This window comes from Dendropsophus ebraccatus, chromosome 1 (assembly GCF_027789765.1).
Source record: "Dendropsophus ebraccatus isolate aDenEbr1 chromosome 1, aDenEbr1.pat, whole genome shotgun sequence".
Lineage (NCBI taxonomy): Eukaryota > Metazoa > Chordata > Amphibia > Anura > Hylidae > Dendropsophus > Dendropsophus ebraccatus.
Genome location: NC_091454.1, coordinates 60,209,499 through 60,228,552, shown reverse-complemented (window position 1 = coordinate 60,228,552; position 19,054 = coordinate 60,209,499). Strand labels below are relative to the sequence as shown.

The 19,054-nt window shown below is 39.7% G+C and overlaps 1 protein-coding gene across 1 annotated transcript in view; it reads right to left on the bottom strand.

The window, feature by feature from the left end:
* Window positions 1-15,187: 15,187 nt before the first annotated feature.
* Window positions 15,188-19,054, bottom strand: part of NDFIP1 (Nedd4 family interacting protein 1) — a 31,094-nt gene continuing 27,227 nt past the window's right edge. The window contains exon 8 of the mRNA XM_069971768.1: window positions 15,188-17,563. The gene's annotated coding sequence lies outside the window, so the exon portion shown is untranslated. The remainder of the gene's footprint in view (window positions 17,564-19,054) is intronic.

Here is a 19,054-nt window from a genome sequence, read left to right as displayed (position 1 = left end):
TCGTTTTTTCCTCCTCATGTTTAAAAGGCCACTGCGCCTGCATTTTCCCCTACACACCCACATGAGCCCTTAATGTTTGCGACACCAATTATAATTTGAAAATACAGACATCATTTTTCTATAGAATATGCTGCAAAACCAGAAAAAAAATTATATGTGCAGTGAAATTGGAAAAAAAAGGTGCAGTTCCCTTTATTTCGAGGGGTTACTTGTTTCCGCCGTTTGCCCTATAGTAAAACTGACATGTTATCTATGTTCCTCAGCTCAGTAGGATTGCAACAATATGTAACATGCATAACTTTTATATTATGTGATGGCTTTTAAAAAATTAAACCTTTTAAAAAAAAATGTGTTTAAAATTGCTCTATTCCCATCCTTATAACGCTTTTATTGTTTGCTCTATGGGGCTGTGTGAGGTGTCTTTTTTTGCGCCACGATCTGATCTTTCTTTCGGTACCTTGATTGCGTATATCACTTTTTATTTCCTTTTTCCTGGATTTGATGTAAATAGAGATGAGCGAACCAGGTTCGGGTTCGAGTCGATCCAAACCCAAACGATCAGCATTTGATTAGCTGGGGCTGCTGAACTTGGATAAAGCTTTAAAGTTGTCTGGATGGAAAATATGGATACAGCCAATGACTATATCCATGTTTTCCACATAGCCTTAGGGCTTTATCCAACTTCAGCAGCCCCCGCTAATCAAATGCCGAAAGTTCGGGTTCGGATGGACTTGAGCATGCTCAAGGTTCCCTCATCTCTAGTTGTAAACAAAAATGCACAATTTTGCACTTTGGTGAGTTTTTGCATTTACGCCGTTTACCATGCGAGATCACGCACGCGGTGATACCAAATATGTTTATTTTTTAATTATTTTTTTTATTATATATTTAAAAAATGGGAAAAGGGGCTAATTTAAACTTTTATTAGGGGAGGGGGTTATTTATAATTAAAACACTTTGACAGCTGCATTCGAATAGCTAATTAGCCGGCTGCAGTGATTGGCCGCGTCGGCTAATACACGCGGTCCCTGGCTGCACATAGCAACCGGGACCGTGGGCTGCAGAGGGCTCACGCCGGGAGCCCTCTCTGATCACCCTTAACAGCCGCGTGACGGGTTAAAAAAGGGGTTAAAAAAACATGGCTGCTCTTTTCAAAAAACATTGTCACACCTGTCCACTGGTTATGTCATTGCACCTCAGCGACATTCATTTTAATGGTGCTGAGCCACAAATTGAAATTTTCATTCTTGGTGGAAAGAGTTGGGGAAGTCGCCATATTACAAGATGAAAAGGTAAAGCACTTGAAAACAGATTCAGTAGGTAGAGGAACTAGATTGTCCATTTTTAATATGTTGTGACTTTATTACAGTAATATGGTAGATTATGCAGTGAGTCCAATGTGAGGGGTTTCTTAGCTTCCACTTTTTCAAACTTCGTGTTAGATTTGGGATGGAAACTGAGGTAAGATTTCAATTGTCTGAACTGTAGAAAATGATCTTACAGCCCCTTTGTTTCAGATGTGAAATGTGAAACGCGTGGCCTTTTGTTTAAAACAGTATAGCTGTAAACTTCCTTTGTCTGGTCTTGAGGATGAATATGCCCAAACAGTGGGAGCCTCAGTCTGACTATAATTTTTTACTTTAAGCTGCCAAGGAGATTTATTTTATTTTTTTTGCTTATACAGTTACCATATATTAAATATTTCCTGTTACAGCAATTTTTAGTAACATTTTTTTTTATCTCTGCCTTCCAAAAGCTATAACTTTTTTTTATTTACCTTTTGATATATTTGTATGAGCATTTAGTTTACCTAACTTTAAGTCCCTGAAGAGGACTTGAATATGTGATTAAATATACAATAAACTTCAATGCTTATGAAATGCAGTACATTGCCATTTGGCTAAGGTGTAAGATGGCAGGCCTGGGGTCTTACTTGATCCTGGACTACCATGTCAATTGCAGTGGGTTGATCAGACTCTAATGCTGCGTTTACACGGACCGATTATCGTGCGAATTTGCACGATAACGATCGAATTGGAACGATAATCGTACGTGAAAACGCAGCGAACGATCAAATGACGAGCCAGAAATCGTTCATTTTGATCTTTCTCAAATCGTCGTTGATCGTTCGCAAAAAATTTGCAGATCGTTCCGTGTGAACAGTCGTTCGCCAATTTAACCAATGTGTGAGATAGGCTCTAAGGGATCGCAAAACGAATTTCCGTACGATATATTGTACCGTCCAAACGCTGATCGTTCTGAAAAAAAAAAAACGTTACTCCGACATCGTTAATCGTACGATCGGGCGAATTATCGTTCCGTGTAAACGTAGCATATGCCCACTCCATGTTCCCAATCTTGATATAAATACATCAAATCTTGGGAAGAGGATAATTTTGATCAGCTGGGTCTGTTTCTTACCTCTCTTCTAAAAAGTCAAATAAACAATAATCCTACTGGGTAAAGTTATAGTCCTGAGGCAGCACTAACTTCAGATTATTATCACATTAATAATAATAATGATAATAATAATAATAATAATCTGTAGGGAGAAGCCTGGACCAGCACAGTCACAGTGGCAGCTGTGGGGGAACAGGGAAGTTGAGTATGGTTTCTTATTTTTTTTTAAAGCACCCAAAGATCAATCTAAAGAATTTGGCAGGGCTGGAAAGAGCCATTAAAAAGATTAAAGGGAAACTTATATGTAATGTTACTTTGTAATGTATGTTAATTATCTATTCCCCGCTGAAGTGAACGAAAGCATACATACCTAATAATTGTCAACCTTTTCTCAGCGCCATTTTGTGTCCGTGTTGTCAGAGCAGGAAGCGAGCCTGATCTTCTTCCTCTTTCGTGTCTTTCTGTAGAACTAAATAGGAGAGAAAACACTACTTGTGTGCTTGTGCACAAGCAGCCTTTTTATTGGCTGGAGCACATTGCATGGCTTACAGCTTGCTCAGCCCTGATTTTCAATTTCAAATATTTTTTTTTTCCGGTTTAGCGGCGTACTTTATTAAAAATTAAGCCTGTCATTGGTGTAAAAAAAATAAGAACTCATATGGGTCTTTAGGTGAAAAAATGCAAGCGCTATGACCTTCTAAACACAAGGAGGAAAAAACTAAATTACAAAAACAAAAATAAGCTCGGTCCTGAAGGGGTTAATTCACATGTCGACACTATGTTGACATCATTTTTTGATTGTTATTTTTCCTTATGATCGTCAGGCTTCAAAGTTCAGTAGAAATTTTCAAAATTAGTGACCAGTTCAGGTTTTAAATGGATTGAAGGAGTCTCTACGTTAGAAAGCTAAATAAATCTCCATATTTTATAAAGTGTATCCAGGGAACTCTGTTAACCCTTTAGGTGATTCACAGAAATTAAAGCAAAGGGAAGTGCAAGTAATACACTTTCTATTTTTTTTATTTTTACAAGCTAAATTTTTTTATCCATTTTGTATCATTGTTCAATATTCAACGGATCAGTATTTACAAAAATATGTATTAGGGTACAAACACACACACCGTATACGTAGCAGATACGCAGCAAATACGCAGATCTGCAGCAGATTTGATGGTGCAGATTTGATGCTGTGTTCAGTTATTTAGATCTAATCTGCTGCGTATTTGTTGCGTATTTGCTGCGTATCGCAGCAGTAAATACGCTGTGTATACGGTGTGTGTGTTTATACCCTTACCAGGAGTTTGTATTTTTGAAAAATATCCCATGTGTAGCCAAAGTGTGCTCCCTGACTTATGCCTGCACTTCTGTACCTGGTATGGACTTGACAGATTTCCTTTAAGGGTATGTTTATACTAGGCGATTAGGATTAGAAGATTATTTAGTGAGGAATTCAAGAAGAAAGTTTTCTGCTTGAAATTCCTCACCTATTAATCTCTGGCAGAATACGAACAGCATTCGAGCGGAATTTACCCAGAATTCAAGAAGAATTTCATGGGCGGAAATTCCGCAGTGTGAACGAAGACGTGGAAAGTCCATTAAAGCCAATGTACATTCACAATGTTCATTTTTTACATGCGGAATTTGGGACGGATTCCATGTGCATTTTGAAGCGGAGTCCACTTGAAATTCTGCACATTTTTCTCAGTGTGAACATATCCTAAGGAGCACCCTGCGAATTTTGAGACTGGGGTTTGCAAAGAAGTTGAGGTACCAACAAAAAACAAACACCCTACAAAATGCCCCATTTTGGAACTTACACAGCTCAAAGATTTGATCAAGGTAGGCATCAAGCATTTAGACCCCACAAATGTTTGAGGAAAAGTAAATTGGACCAAGAAAAATAAATTTTAAATATTACCCTATAAAATCCCTTTGTGCTCATTCTTAGGGTGGGTTCCGACTGAGGAATTCTCGTGGAAAATGTCAGCGGAATTCCGTCAGCTGTCCGCCCGCACGGGCATGCGCTTTTCCGCCGGCTCCATAAACACCATTCTATGGACCGGTGTATTCCGCGATCCGCTGAAAGAAGTGACATGACACTTCTTTCAGCGTGTAGCAGAATACGCTGGCCCATAGAATGGTGTCTATGGGACCGGCGGAAAAGCGCCCAGATGTGCGGGCGGACAGCTGAAGGAATTCCGCTGACATTTTCCGCGAGAATTCCTCAGTCTGAACCCACCCTTACAAGGAGAATAGGGGTAAAAGCACCCAAAAAATGATTACACAATTTCTCCTGAGTAGAAAAAAAATACCCCACATGTGGTGATAGACAGGTGTTTGCCCACACAGAAGAACCCAGAAGGGAAGGGGCACCATTTGACATTTTAATGCAGATTTTGATGCGTTGATTTTCGGGGCCCTTGTCACATTTCTTGAGCCACTGCGGTTGGTGACCCTATTTTGACCCCACTAGCGTTTTCCAGAAATGAATGTGTGAATTATTATAGATGATGCATCATAGATAATGCAAAAAAAGAAGTTAAGGCAGCCATATTTCGCAGACCATAATGGTTTTATCCTATCATTGGTGGAGCAGTCTGAGAGATTCATCTTTGTGAGACAAGTCGATACACATAAAGCCACTTGCTGCTTCATATTTCAGAAGCTGCAGAAACAAATCTTCAGGTGCTAAATTCCTGTGATAAAGCTACTTTCACAAAGATTTAAAGGAACTGGTGCTACAGTTCTGATCTCTCTCCTTTGATGTTTATGTGTGCAGTCTAGCATGGAATAAGCACACACGTGATACTGGGATACTGGGTAGATGGGAAAAAAATGGACAGAATTTGCAAATTTTGTAAAGATGCGAGTGCTTTAGGCCGGCTTCACACTGCCTTAAAATCCTGGAAAAACATCAATAAAAATGCCAATGCATTTTCTTTTTTTTTTATTTTGCAAAAATGTCAGCAGCCAGATGTTAGCTGGAAGTCAACGGAAGTTTATGACATGCCTTATGCACATGGGGGAGATTTATCAAACTGGTGGAAAGTAGAATTGGCTTAGTTGCCACCTAGCAACCAATCAGATTCCACCTTTCTGTAGCAGTTTTTCCAAAATGCAGCATGCTGAGGTTGTGGCTTTTTTGGCAAACTGTGGAGATTTTCTCTCCCATAGACTTTAAAGGGATTATTCTGGTTATCTCTAAAATGCCAGTATGGTGTGTATGGTGTTTTTTTACTGGCGTTTTTGTGGTCCAGCAGCTAGGTCATATGATGGCAGAGAAAAAAAAATTAGCACACAAAAACACCTAAACCACAAAATATATCATTCACACATAAAGTCAAGAACGCTAGAAAAAAAATGCCAGAAAAACGAAAATGCATAAAAAAAAAACACATCACGCTGGCTTTTTTTAATGTTTTTTTTTTGTTTTTGTTTTTTTTGTACCTAAAAAATGTCAGGCAAAAAGTGTGTGTGTGTGTGAGAGCACCCTCATACAGTTGAACGTCTTATATACCACTGTGCATTGGATGCATGAAAATCTCCACTGCACTTAGGCTGGTTTCATACAGCCTGAAATTTTCACAAAAACACACAAAGGGCAACCAGATGTTAGCTGTAAGTCAATGGCACTTTATGAAATGCCATACACACTTGCCGTTTTTTTTTCTTTGTGGCAATTTTCTCTCCCGGCTTCTTTATTTTATTTTATTTTTTTTGGGGGGGGGGGTGCTGTGGAAGTTTATCCAAAACGCAGCATGGGTGTGGCATTTATTTCTATAGCATTTCTTTCCCATATATTTCAATGGAATTCTGTTTGTCTGAAAACCACCAAAGACAAAAAAAAGCCATTCACTTCTTAAAAAAAAGGGAAAAAAAGGAGTAAAAAAGGAAAAAAAGGCAAAATAAAATGTCACACAAAAGCTGTGCCTGAAGCCATACTAAAGCTATGTTCATACACAGTAAAATAAAAGGAAATTATGGTGGCAATTATGAGGGAAAAATATGTCCGTATTTTCAATGTAGTAATGTGCTCCACTGAAGTCAATGGGAAATTGGCACATACAGTATAGAATATCATATCATATCATAATTAGTTATGGACGTCAAAATAATGAACATGCTCATTATTTACAGTACATTATTTTTTTAAACCCCTTAACCGGTTTTATTTTCATTCAAAATAACGTCTGTGCTTTCATTTTACTGTGTGTGAACATATCCTTAGGAACCGCTTAAAGGTAAGAGTAAAAAATTCCTAAGGGTCAAGAGTTGACAATGTAGCGGATGTTCAGACTACCATAACTTTAAACCAGTCAACAAGTTGTTTAGAACAGGAAAACCCCTATGGCTCTGTTCACACTGCTCTTAGGTTGCCATGATAATGACAGTGCAGGGCCTTTTAATTTATGAACACCAATGGCATTAGACAGACCCCACTGACTTATAATATAGCCAGTCAGGTTTTCTTCTGATGACCACCATTTTGGCTGGAACAAGTGATGCATGCTGTGATATTCCTCTCCTCAAATCTGATAAAACTACAGATGCAGACCCGTATGAAGCACCTGACGGTAACACAGGCTGAACTAATTTGATTGTTCACAGTTAATTGGTTGCACTGTTTGTTGCGTGCAGTATTTCCTCCATTTTTGGTCAGTTGAGAATAAACACAGGTACTTACGAACTGTGCTTTTGAGCAAGAAGGTGTCCTAAATGACATCATCTGCTTGGTCAAAGGCATAGAAATCATAAGTAGGTGCGGTTTCCTGAACTCGCTCAATTGAGATACCGAAAATACACAAGACACAAACAAAGCAGGAAGACAAACACAGTTAAGAAAACATAGCATACAGATCTTTCAATTGATTCCCATAGGAATTTGTTGGTACGACAACCTGTGTGACCTTTGTTAACAGCTTCTCTGTGAGCAAACACAGCCTCCAGGTGTAAAAGATACCTTGGCTGTGCAAACCAAAATAACACATTTTCACTAGGCGGGGTACATAAGATACATCCGGGGAGTTGTAAAGAGATCAAATGTTTTTTTATTCTGTTCTGGTAGGAAAAGAAGAGGAGGAGGTGTGTGCCAGGGTTCATATCCTACAACAAGCCGTGGCTGGGTAGCCATTGTTAGTCTTATACAAGTACACACACCATCATTTTCTGCATGGCATAGCAGGGTAAACAGCAAAGGAAGGTGTGGCATTACAGACGATGGGTTCAAAAAGTATTACATATATTTATTCATAAAATGGAAGCTCAAAGTGATACATATGATCTACCTAAAAAACAAATACATATAATAATTTTTTATTATATTCTATAATTCCACTGTTCAATTACAAGCCATCACCATTGTTTTCCTATAGTAGTGTCATTAAAGGGGTTGTTTAGGCTAAGAAAAACGGACACTTTTTTTCAGAAACAGCAACACTCATATGCTTAGTTTGGGTGTGGTTTTGCAGCTCCATTCCATTTAAAGCGACTGTGTGCCCACAATCTGACCCCCCAAACCGTTTGTACAGTCAGAAAGCTGCTTTTAATCCAAGATCCGTCCTGGGGTCCATTCGGCAGGTGATACAGTTTTTGTCCTAAAAGCAACTTTTAAACTTGCAGCCCTGTGTCAAATTGGCGTGACCTAGAGTACCCATGCCCTAGGATTGCGACCCCTCGTCCCTCATCATCATTAGGAAAGCCCCTAAAAATCCTACCTGGGGCATTCCCAATGATGAACAGGGCAGTCCCGCAGCTGCCTCTCATTTACCCCTTAAAAGCCGCAATGCACAGTGATCGCAGAGTTTAATGTACTCAGTGACAGGACAAGCTCCTGTCACCAAGTGATCAGGACCCCCGCAGGGTCCTGATCACTTGTACCGACAGGCGGGGGCAATCCACTTACCTCTGTCCTGTCAGATAGGCGATCTATACATAAAGTCTGCTTTCAGGCAGGCTCTATGCATAGATCCCCGATAACACTGATCTATGCTATGGCATAGCAAAGATCAGTATATGCAATGTTAAAGGACAAGTGCCATGAAAATCTTTTATTCAGTAATAAAAGCACATTGCAAAGTTATATAACTCTGCAATGTACTTCTATTACCGATTAGCAAGCATTACAGGTTTATGACACATACTCACCCCCACCAGGAAGTGTCAAGCCTTTGCAAATGCGTTTGTGGCGTCGTCACCATCTAGCCCGGGATCCTCCTTTGGGTGACGACGACGTCACTGTGCCGAATCCGCCCCCTGTGCTGTCCTTCATCTCCTCTGACCGGCCCCCCTGCTCCACGTCAGACGATGACGTCACCGGCGCGTTCCGATTGGCTGTTACAGAGAATGGCCATGTGATCCTTTTTGTCCAATTGAAACTGCCCGGGCGAGCATGCTCAGAAGCACTATACAGTTTTTTATGGACGGAGTATTCACTGCTTCTGCACTTGCGCAAATAGCGCAGAAGCAGCCAATCGGCACACATCTTTATTCTTGTAATTACAAGCCCGTGTTATATAAAGTATTGTACAATAAAAGAAGTTTAGTAAAATTACTTGTGGTCTGGTGTTTATTCCATAGCGGCGGCCAGCGGCAGCAGCAGAAGCTTTGTTGAAAACAAATCAGGACAGCCATTACACCTGATACAGGTAATGCTGAGAAAGCATTTTTTTTTTTAAGAATTTTATTTTTAATAATATAATATATTGATTTATTGTTTCTATTATAATAAAATATTTTATAAAATATATTTATATATATATATATATATTCAGAGCATCACAATGTAATTCATGTATATTCGTTAGTATTTAGACACTACTGTGCAATGCTCTGCTGACTCATCTCTATATATTGCAATGCATTAGGACACTGTAGTGCAATGCTGTGCACAATGGTGTCCTAATGCATTCCAATATGTAGAGATGGTGGTACAGCACATAGCACTGTAGTTTCTCTATATATGCATATAGGGGAGTTTTTGGTCTTAGGGGAGTTTTCTAGGGGCGGGCATCAGGGGGAGGAATACCAGATGAGGGGGGAGGAATACCAGATGAGGGGGAGGAATAATAGCTCAAGGAGCGTATATGTGTACAGCCAATAGGACGATGATTTAACCGCAATGCATTATGGGACGCGTCGCGTGACGTCATCACGCGCTACGCTCCCGAATCCAGCAAGTGAGTGAATTTTGAACCGGAGCCCGGGATGCTGACGGGGACCCTGAAAGTCGCGCATTCAGGTGCAAATAGTGTCAGGTAGGACAGGAAGTATACTGCAACTATTGGTTTGTTTATTTTTTAAATTGACGATCGTGGCACTTGTCCTTTAAACTGTAAAATAAAAGTGTTAAAAAAAAAAAAAGTGTAACAAAAAAGTTTTTAAAAGTATTAAAAAAAAACCTTATAAACCCCCCTCTCAATAAAAGTTTAATATACCTTGTTTTAATTATAAAAATAAAAATATTAAAAATAAATAAACATATTATATATTGTAGCGTGCAGAATTGTCCAATCTATTAAAATATAACGTTGTTGTTCCCACATGGTGAACGGCGTAAAGGGAAAAAAATTATAAAAAGCAATCAAAACTTTTCTTTTACACCAATATGATATTAATAAAAACTAGAGATAATGGCGCAAAAAAATGACACCCCAACCAGCCCTGTGGGTGGAGAAATAAAAGCGTTATGGCTCTTAGAAGGCGGGAAGGAACATTGCATTAATTTTATCCGGACATCTGTGCATCTATGGACTCTGTCTTGAAGGGGTTAATGTTTATTGGAATCTGTAGCAAGTATTTGGTGCCCTGATTCTTACCTTTTTATTTTTCATTGACTTTATGTACTTTTCCCTTAAAGCGACTGTACCCACAATCTGTCCCCCCCAAACCACTTGTACCTTCGGATAGCTGCTTTTAATCCAAGATCTGTCCTGGGGTCCGTTCGGCAGGTGATGCAGTTATTGACCTAAAAAACAACTTTTAAACTTGCAGCCCGTGCCAAACTGAAGTATCTGTGCCCTAACTTTGCACCACCCCTCCGTCCCTCCTCCCCATCATTAGCAATGCCACTGGAACATTTTCTACACGCTGAACACTGCACAGGTGCTTAACGATCTAACCCATGTGCCGGGCTGACACAGGTGGGGAATAGGAGGCAAAGTTAGGGCACAGATACTTCCGTTTAGCACGGGCTGCAAGTTTAAAAGTTGTATTTTAGGACAATAACTGCATCACCTGCCAAACGGACCCCAAGACAGATCTTGGATTAAAAGCAGCTATCCAAAGGTACAAGTGGTTTGGGGGGGGGTCAGATTGTGGGTACAGAGTCGCTTTTAAAGTCAGATGGATAATCAACTTTATTTAAAAAAGGAGTGGAAATGATAGCCTCATCAAAATACTGATTTGTTAACATAAAATTCTTGCCCATTACACTATACAGGGGAAAGTGCAAACAAATAGTAAAATCCCTATACAGTGGTGCCTTGGATTACAGGCATACTTTTTTCTGGGACTGTGCTTGTAATGACTCTTAAACCAAAGCAAATTTTCCCATAAAAAATCATTGAAATGCCGACAATTGGTTCCACATCCCAGCTGAATATTTGATATTATAAGTTACTGTACAGTATAGCAATCAGCATGTGGAGTATAATGTATAATATGTGCATAAACTTGAAAAAAAAAAAACAGCAGCAGTTTGTAGATACAAGATTAAACTGCAGATCCCCATACTGGTCACTGTGCAAACAGGTTAGAATAGAGAAGCAGGGCTGCTTTCAGAGGTCTGTGTGGTCACATGACTGGTCTGCACCAATGGTGAAGGGGTTGTGTTCAGCATTGACCAATCAGGAAGCGAGAATCACAGAGCTGTGCAGGAGGACAGTAACAAACTTTTCTATACAGCAGTGTAAATGGCTGAGTGTAAGTGCAGGCACATTATAGCAGGAATGGAGAGGGTGGGAAACACGTGATTTGAAATGTGAAGGAGACTTCCTGGGTCAGAGTACAGTGCTGTAGACTATGCTATGCAGACCATTTCCTTCTCTTACTTTCCTTCCAACCAGGACAGTGAGCTCTTAAACCAAAGCAATGCTTTTAAACCAAGTTAAAAAAATGTTGAAAAACTGTGAGCTTTTCTTGCAAAACGCTCTTAATCCAAGTTACTCTTAAATCAAGGTGCCACTACCTTAAACCAAAGAAAAACCTTAAACCACTACCTTTCAACATGTTGAAAGACAAACGACTTAGATAGCAGCGATATGCTGCCGTCGCTTCTCGGAATAGGAGCGGCGACAGCAGACTGCTGCTATCTGCTATGGGCTTCCCGGAAGATCTAGCAATCACCTGGGCAGCCCCGTACAGCTACCTTTGCACTCACCCGCTCGCTACAGACTCGTGTAATAGCGGCGGCAGCGAGCGGAGAACGAGGCTGACAGCTCTCGTTTGCTCCTCTCCGTCGCCCCGTGTAATAGGGGCTTTAGATGCAGGAAAAAGAGATTTTGTGTTTGCCTAGGGTTGAAATAACCCTTTAAGGAAGTGGCAAAGCAAGTGATCAAAGTAAGGTCATGTTCACACATTTTTTGCCTTTAAAAATTGGCTGTTTCATGCAACAGTTTTTTACCCTTTTTAACCCCTTAACGACATCGGGCGTAAATTTACGCCCTGATGCCGGTAAGGGAGTTCAGAGCGGGGCCGCGCGGCGGCCCCGCTCTGAACCGCGCCGGTCCCGGGTGCCGCGTGTAGCCCGGGACCGTAGGTATTAGCGGGCACGGTCCGATCGCCGTGCCCGCTAATACAGTAATCGGATGCAGCTGTCAAAGTTGACAGCTGCATCCGATTACCGGACGCAGCGTCATCCCTGGTGTCTAGTGGGGAGATCGCTCCTCCGGGATGTTATCCCGGAGGAGCGATCTCCGCAAATGAAGCCGGCCGGGGACCGCTCCAAGATGGCGCCGTCCCCGGCTCGGCACTCGTTTACTTCCGGCTGCAGCAGCCGGAAGTAAACGAGTGCCTATCTCATGGATCTCTGCAGCATATCTATGCTGCAGAGATCTCAAGGAGAGATCAAAGCACTTATACTAGAAGTCTCCCAGGGGGGCTTCTAGTATAAGTGTAAAAGTAAAAAAAAAAGTGTTGTTAATAGTAAAATCCCCCTCCCCTAATAAAAGTCTGAATCACCCCCCTTTTCCCAGGTTATAAATAAAAGTAAATAAATAAATACATAAACAAACATGTTTGCTATCGCCGCGTGCGTAATCGCCCAAACTATTAATTAATCACATTCCTGATCTCGCACGGTAAATGGCGTCAGCGCAAAAAAATCCCAAAGTGCAAAATTGCGCATTTTTGGTCGCATCAAATCCAGAAAAATTGTAATAAAAAGCGATCAAAAAGTCGTATATGCGCAATCAAGGTACCGATAGAAAGAACACATCATGGCGCAAAAAATGACACCTCGCACAGCCCCATAGACCAAAGGATAAAAGCGCTATAAGCCTGGGAATGGAGCGATTTTAAGTGTTGTATATTTGTTGACAATGGTTTAAATTTTTTACAGGCCATCAGATACAATATAAGTTATACATGTTACATATCGTTTTAATCGTAACGACTTGAGGAACATATATAACAAGTCAGTTTTACCCCAGGGCGAATGGCGTAAAAACACATTTCCCCCAAATAAACAAAATGCGTTTTTTTTTTCAATTTCACCACACTTTAAATTTTTTTCTGGTTTCGCAGTGTACTTTATGGAAAAATTCAGCCTGTCATTGCAAAGTACAATTAGTGACGCAAAAAATAAGGGCTCATGTGGGTCTCTAGGTGGAAAAATGCAAGTGCTATGGCCTTTTATGCACAAGGAGGAAAAACCGAAAACGCAAAAATCGAAATTTGCTCTGTCCTTAAAGGGTTAAATGACAAAAGAACTAAAACCAATGTGAACACAGCCTACTGGCCCTATTACAAGGAGAGATAAGGCCAATATCGCTCTGTCTAATGAAGACAACAATCAGCCAAAGAGCTGATCGTCGCCTGATTCTTGCCTTTTGGAATGTTTAAAATTCATTGGCCGCCAACAGCGCATCATCACATGTAATAGACAGCGCCTATGATTGTGTGTATAAAATAACAAAGCTATTACTTACCTGTCCAGGCTCCCCCGGTGTCCTCCAGCCTTGTATATGGGATTTCCCAGTCACCGCTGCTGCAGTTCTCAATTCTGGTTCCAGGGAATGTGATTGAGCAGCCTATATCCACAGATCTGTGGTTTGTTCTCGAAGATGTTCTTCAAAAGCTATGTGTAACTATAATTAGATTATATGTATGGTATGTTGTTATAGGTTAAGTTAGCCTCATATTTGATACAGTTTGAGCAAAAAATGCTAAAATTGTTGGCACTGTTATTTTTCCTTGTTATACTGTAAGAGGGAAGCCAAATGTGATGATAAAGTGTAAAATAAGCGTAAAGGTTAAGGGGTGGAAAGTAGGGAGGAAGTAAGTAAGGTTTATTATCATGTGATTGTTTACATTATACATGCCACTACAGGGAGAGGGTGATCAAATGACACAGGGAGCTACTTACTTTTGAACTATGTGATTAAATCCTCTGGTTCGGATTTATCCCCATTGCAGCAGTTGATCATGGAAAAACATATGACTGACTGTTGCTGTGTATGGAGTGGGCTTAGCGGAGTCTATCCCATATAACCTCCTACTCTGCCATACCACTATGTAAAGTGGTTAACACAAAAGAGGTCTATTTGTTTACATAACTGTAACTATAACATGGGGGTATCCTACACCAACAAAGAAGGGGATTCTATACTGTAAGGGCCCTATTCCACCGGACGATTATCGTTTGCATAATCGTTAATGATTAACAATCTCAAACGACCGCTATTGCAAAAGACCTGAAAACGTTCACTCATTTTCATGGAACGATAATCGTTACTTATGATCGTAATTGCGATCGCTATTTATTCGCTATTGTGTTCGTATCTATTGCAAACGACCGAACGATGTCTTATTCAATGCGAACGATTTGCGAACGTTTTGCGAGCGAGCAATGATAAAAATAGGTCCAGGTCTTATAAAGCGATCAACAATTTCTCGTTCGGTCGTTAATCGTTAACTACATTTCAACCGAACGATTATCGTTAGATTCGAACGATTTAACGATAATCTGAACGATAATCGTCCAGTGGAATAGGGCCCTAAGAGCAGTGAGACTCCAGAACACCACCTTTTTAAGAAGATCACCCCTTATCAAGACCAGAGTCTGTATGGATATTTACTCCACCATACATTTTATATAGTCACCATTTTCTTGGAGATGATTATTCACATAATAGACCACTTTTAAAGCTTTTTTTGGTGGTCTTCTTAAAGAGGATGTACCACCTGGTACATCCTCTTTAACCTGAACCCACCTATCGAACGGCGCCGGCACGGGGAAGCTGGTGCGGCAGTCCATTTTTCGGACCGAGGCCCCCTCCCCGTGCACGGCACCGTTCAATGCACGGGAACCGGCCCGTGCTCAAGCACTGGAGGCCGGCCCGCCCGCCCCCAGTGGGAGGGAATTCCCTCCCCTGTATGACGCGGCTCAGTTCATTCTGGGTTCAGGTTAAAGAGGATGTACCAGGTGGTACATCCTCTTTAAACAGGTTTTACTGTATATTACCATACTTCAAAAAAGGTCACAGATGGAATACATGTTTTACCTTGGATGACAGATCACTAAGGACATGTTCACTCAAATGCATATTAATAAGTGTACTCTGAGAATTGCTACATAAGTGACATTTATTAATGTTCTGCTATATTTACACTTTTAACATAGTAAAATTTAAAGTGAATTGCCCTGTGGCAAATAAAGGTGCATATCAGTCTACACAAAATGCAACGTTTTGCTTACAGATTTTTAAAGCACATAAAAGTACACGCATGTTATGTATTACCCCCTCCCAAACCATTACAGACAGTCCAGCCCATGTTAAATAAAAATACATCCAGCTTTTATTTTCCAGAAGACTGGGCAACGTCATGTCCAAATGTGCAGGTTAAAGCCAAGGACAGCAGAATGTGCCTTGAGAAGTAATCTTCTGCTAGTGACCGCCATAAAATACCATGCATTTTTGGTATTCAAATTGATGTAATAGTCTACGTCCATTTCTTGGACAGAAAGAATTTCCTGAATAGAATTGCAAAGTAATGGCTTTTTTACACAACTGGTTAAACATCAAAATCTTAACTTGCTGAAATTACAGATGATAATGATATCTGAGTTACCACAGAGCCAGTATTTAAGAATGGACAAACACCAATGGCAATATTATAATAGGAGTGAGATACTGCACATGGATATTGGTTCACATCATAAAATGTCTTCACCCACCAAATACTAGTGGCAAGTGAAAGGACAGTGACATTTGCAGCATCTCCTTTACAATAGAGAAGAAAAGGCTAATTTAAAGTAAATGGAAAAACCCCTCCTAAAGCAATCTTCTGACTAGAGGATCACAACAGTAGCATCTAGGAGCTTGGTCTTTCTCCAACTCCTGAAATTATAGAATGGCCAAACCCCTTGATTTACTCTAAATCTCTCACAACATCATATCTAGAAGATTAAGGTTCTCTATATGGTGCCACAGTAACTATATCTTGAAAACCAGTGGAGCTCTGAGCCAATGGAGTCCTCTATGTGACCTGTCTATACCATAGAATGAGATATCATACTATTTAGTGGGATCGCTCGATTAAATACCCAGTGTCTTGAGAGTTTGTACTTGTATGAACTGTGTTCCAGTTAGAATAGTCAAGCTTATGGGCTAACATTGCGCAGCCTGTTGGCGTTGTTCAGATCATCCAAATACATTTCACTAACCTATAATAGAAAAATGATTCTTTTAGTACACTGTAGACAAATGTGAACATTTCAGGACTTCCTATTGTCCAAAAGGTACATGCAGTAGTTGTCTATTTTCTTACCTTTGTCAGGCTGACATCACAAATGCAGATTTTAGGGCAGTTTTTATGGTTTTCTGAGCCAATGGCAGGAGTCCAAAGAAGGAAAAATACAAGGAGTGATACCTCTGTTATAGCTACTTCTGTGCTTGGCTCTAAAACTGCATATGTGATTCCAGACTTACAATGGTAAGAAAAAAAAACATACATCAAATGCGTTACCTAGCAATGCTACCTGAATAAATGCTGCATGTCATAAAAGGAAAATCTTATATATGTACATCTGGCCTAGATATAAGTAAGTAATGATGGTCACTGCTGCCGTCCACTACTAACTAGCTAAACTAAATGTTGTTTTACAGTGTACAGTAAGATGGTATTTCATGCTTCTGCACATACAACCCCTATTTTTGGAAAGATAGGTCTACCACTCTTATTAATAAGATGGAAACCTTTCAACATACTGTCTGACATAGCAAATAGCAAACTGAACAGCTTCTCCCCCATAAACAGTTATTTAGTCCATGATGCTTAATTGACTAGTTACAATTTCAGGTGAATGACTACATGGAAAGCTACCTACACCAGAAATAGCGTGTTTTAATTCCAAACATCCTTCATTTGCAAAAGCTAGTCTAGTATAATCTAGAGATTGTGCTGTAAAAGTAAGAAGTATAGGTAAATGTCTAAAGCCTTTATACTTTTCTTTCCCACAAAGCAGAACACAATACAATACACAGAAACATCTGTACGGCAGTCAAATGAAGAATATGGAAAAAATAGATAAAGCAAGACTGCCCTCTGCTGGCAGAAGGAGTGCAGGTGGATGTTGTCTTTGTGTGTTACAAACACTATATAAGGCTTTATTAGTACTTCACAACTTGATTGCAATAGCTTTGATTTATACAGTAGCCACTAATGATTCCAGAAGAATAACAACAAAATTCTGCAAGAACTAGTCAAAGTTTACACCTAGAAACAAACAAAAGGAAATGCTTATTTTTTTTCCTTCCTCTTCGACAGTAATTTTGCCTACGCATGTTGTTTAGTTATATTACAGGACTTTTTTCCATTTCTTTAGAAAGTAATTTTTTCTCTGCTCTTCGGTGTTTGAAACTACAAGTCTCTTCCTGCAGGTGCCATTGCCATCCATCAGTATGTATGGGATTTCTGTAGAGGCAGGAAGGCAGAGACCGCAACACTGCAATGAAAAACGAATATGGAAAGTCACACTAGTAAGTCTACTTCCCTTATGCAGTCAATGTATACGTCACTTGGTGTAATGGTTAACATTAGTGAAGTCACAGAACGATACAGGACACAATGTTCATGTTACTGCACACTTGCTTCAAAACAAAGTTAAAAAGGTTAATAATCCTGTATATCATAAATAAGAAAAGGGTTAAATACAGTCCAGGAGGGAAGTGCTTTTCATACAAGACTAAATAAAAAGAAAAGATTAGGGGCAAAGAAAAAAAAGTATTATTTTACTGAAAGAGTAGTAGATGTTTGGAAAAAACTTACAGCTGCAGATCTACACAGGGAATGTAAGGATAAAGATAGTGAATACACAAATAAGTACACGATTCAAGCACACCGCCATGCAATCTCAGACAAACATGGGCAACTATGTGGGTCGTACTGAGGAGATCAGTGACATTAACCCTTTGAGGACCAGGCCCTAAATGACCCAGTGGACCGTGCAAATTTTGTTCTTCGCGCTTTCGTTTTTCCCTCCTCCCCTTCTAAGAGCTCTAGCATTTTCAGTTTTCTATCTACAGGCCATGTAAGGGCTTATTTGTTACAGGAATAGTTGTACTTTGTAATGGCGTCTTTTATTTTACCATGTATGACGGAATCCCAAATATATTATTTATGAAGATATAAATTGGTGAAATCGTAAAAAAGAATGCAATATGGTAACTTTTGGGGGGTTCCCATGTCTACGTAATGCACTATATGGTAAAAACGACATGATACCATTATTCTATAGGTCAGCCCGAACACAACCATATGCAGGTTTACACAGATTTTCTAATGTTATATTTTTTTTTTTATGAAATCCTTTTTTTTGGCAATTAATTATAAATAAAATGGGCCTATTGTGACACTTATAGCGCTTTTATTTTTACACCTTTGGGGCTGTATGCGGTGTCATTTTTTCCGCCATGATCTCTAGTTTTTATTAATACCATATTTGTGAAGATTGGACATTTTGATTACTTTTTATTGATTTTTTTTTAAATATATATATATATATATATATATATATATATATATATATATATATATATCTCATGTAACATAAAATCGGTAATCCGCGCACATTTTTCCCTCTTTTCGTCTACGCTGTTCACAATGACGCTTGTTATATTTTAATAGATCAGACAATTACGCACACTACGGTATATTATGTTTATTTATTTTTTATATGTTTTATTTATATAATGGGAAAGGGGGGGTGATTAAAACTTTTATTGGGGGAGGGGCTTTGGGGTAGTGTATTAGTGATTTTAACTTTTTTTTTTTTTTTACACATTTTAAGTCCCTTTAGGGCAGTGCTTCTCAAACTATTTCTACTGGAGCCTCAATAACAGACCAAGGCAATGCCCTGTGGACCCCCACAGTTACACTGCGGGGGTCCCGATCGGTAAGTGACAGGGGACTCCCCCGTTACCTACACTTAAATGCT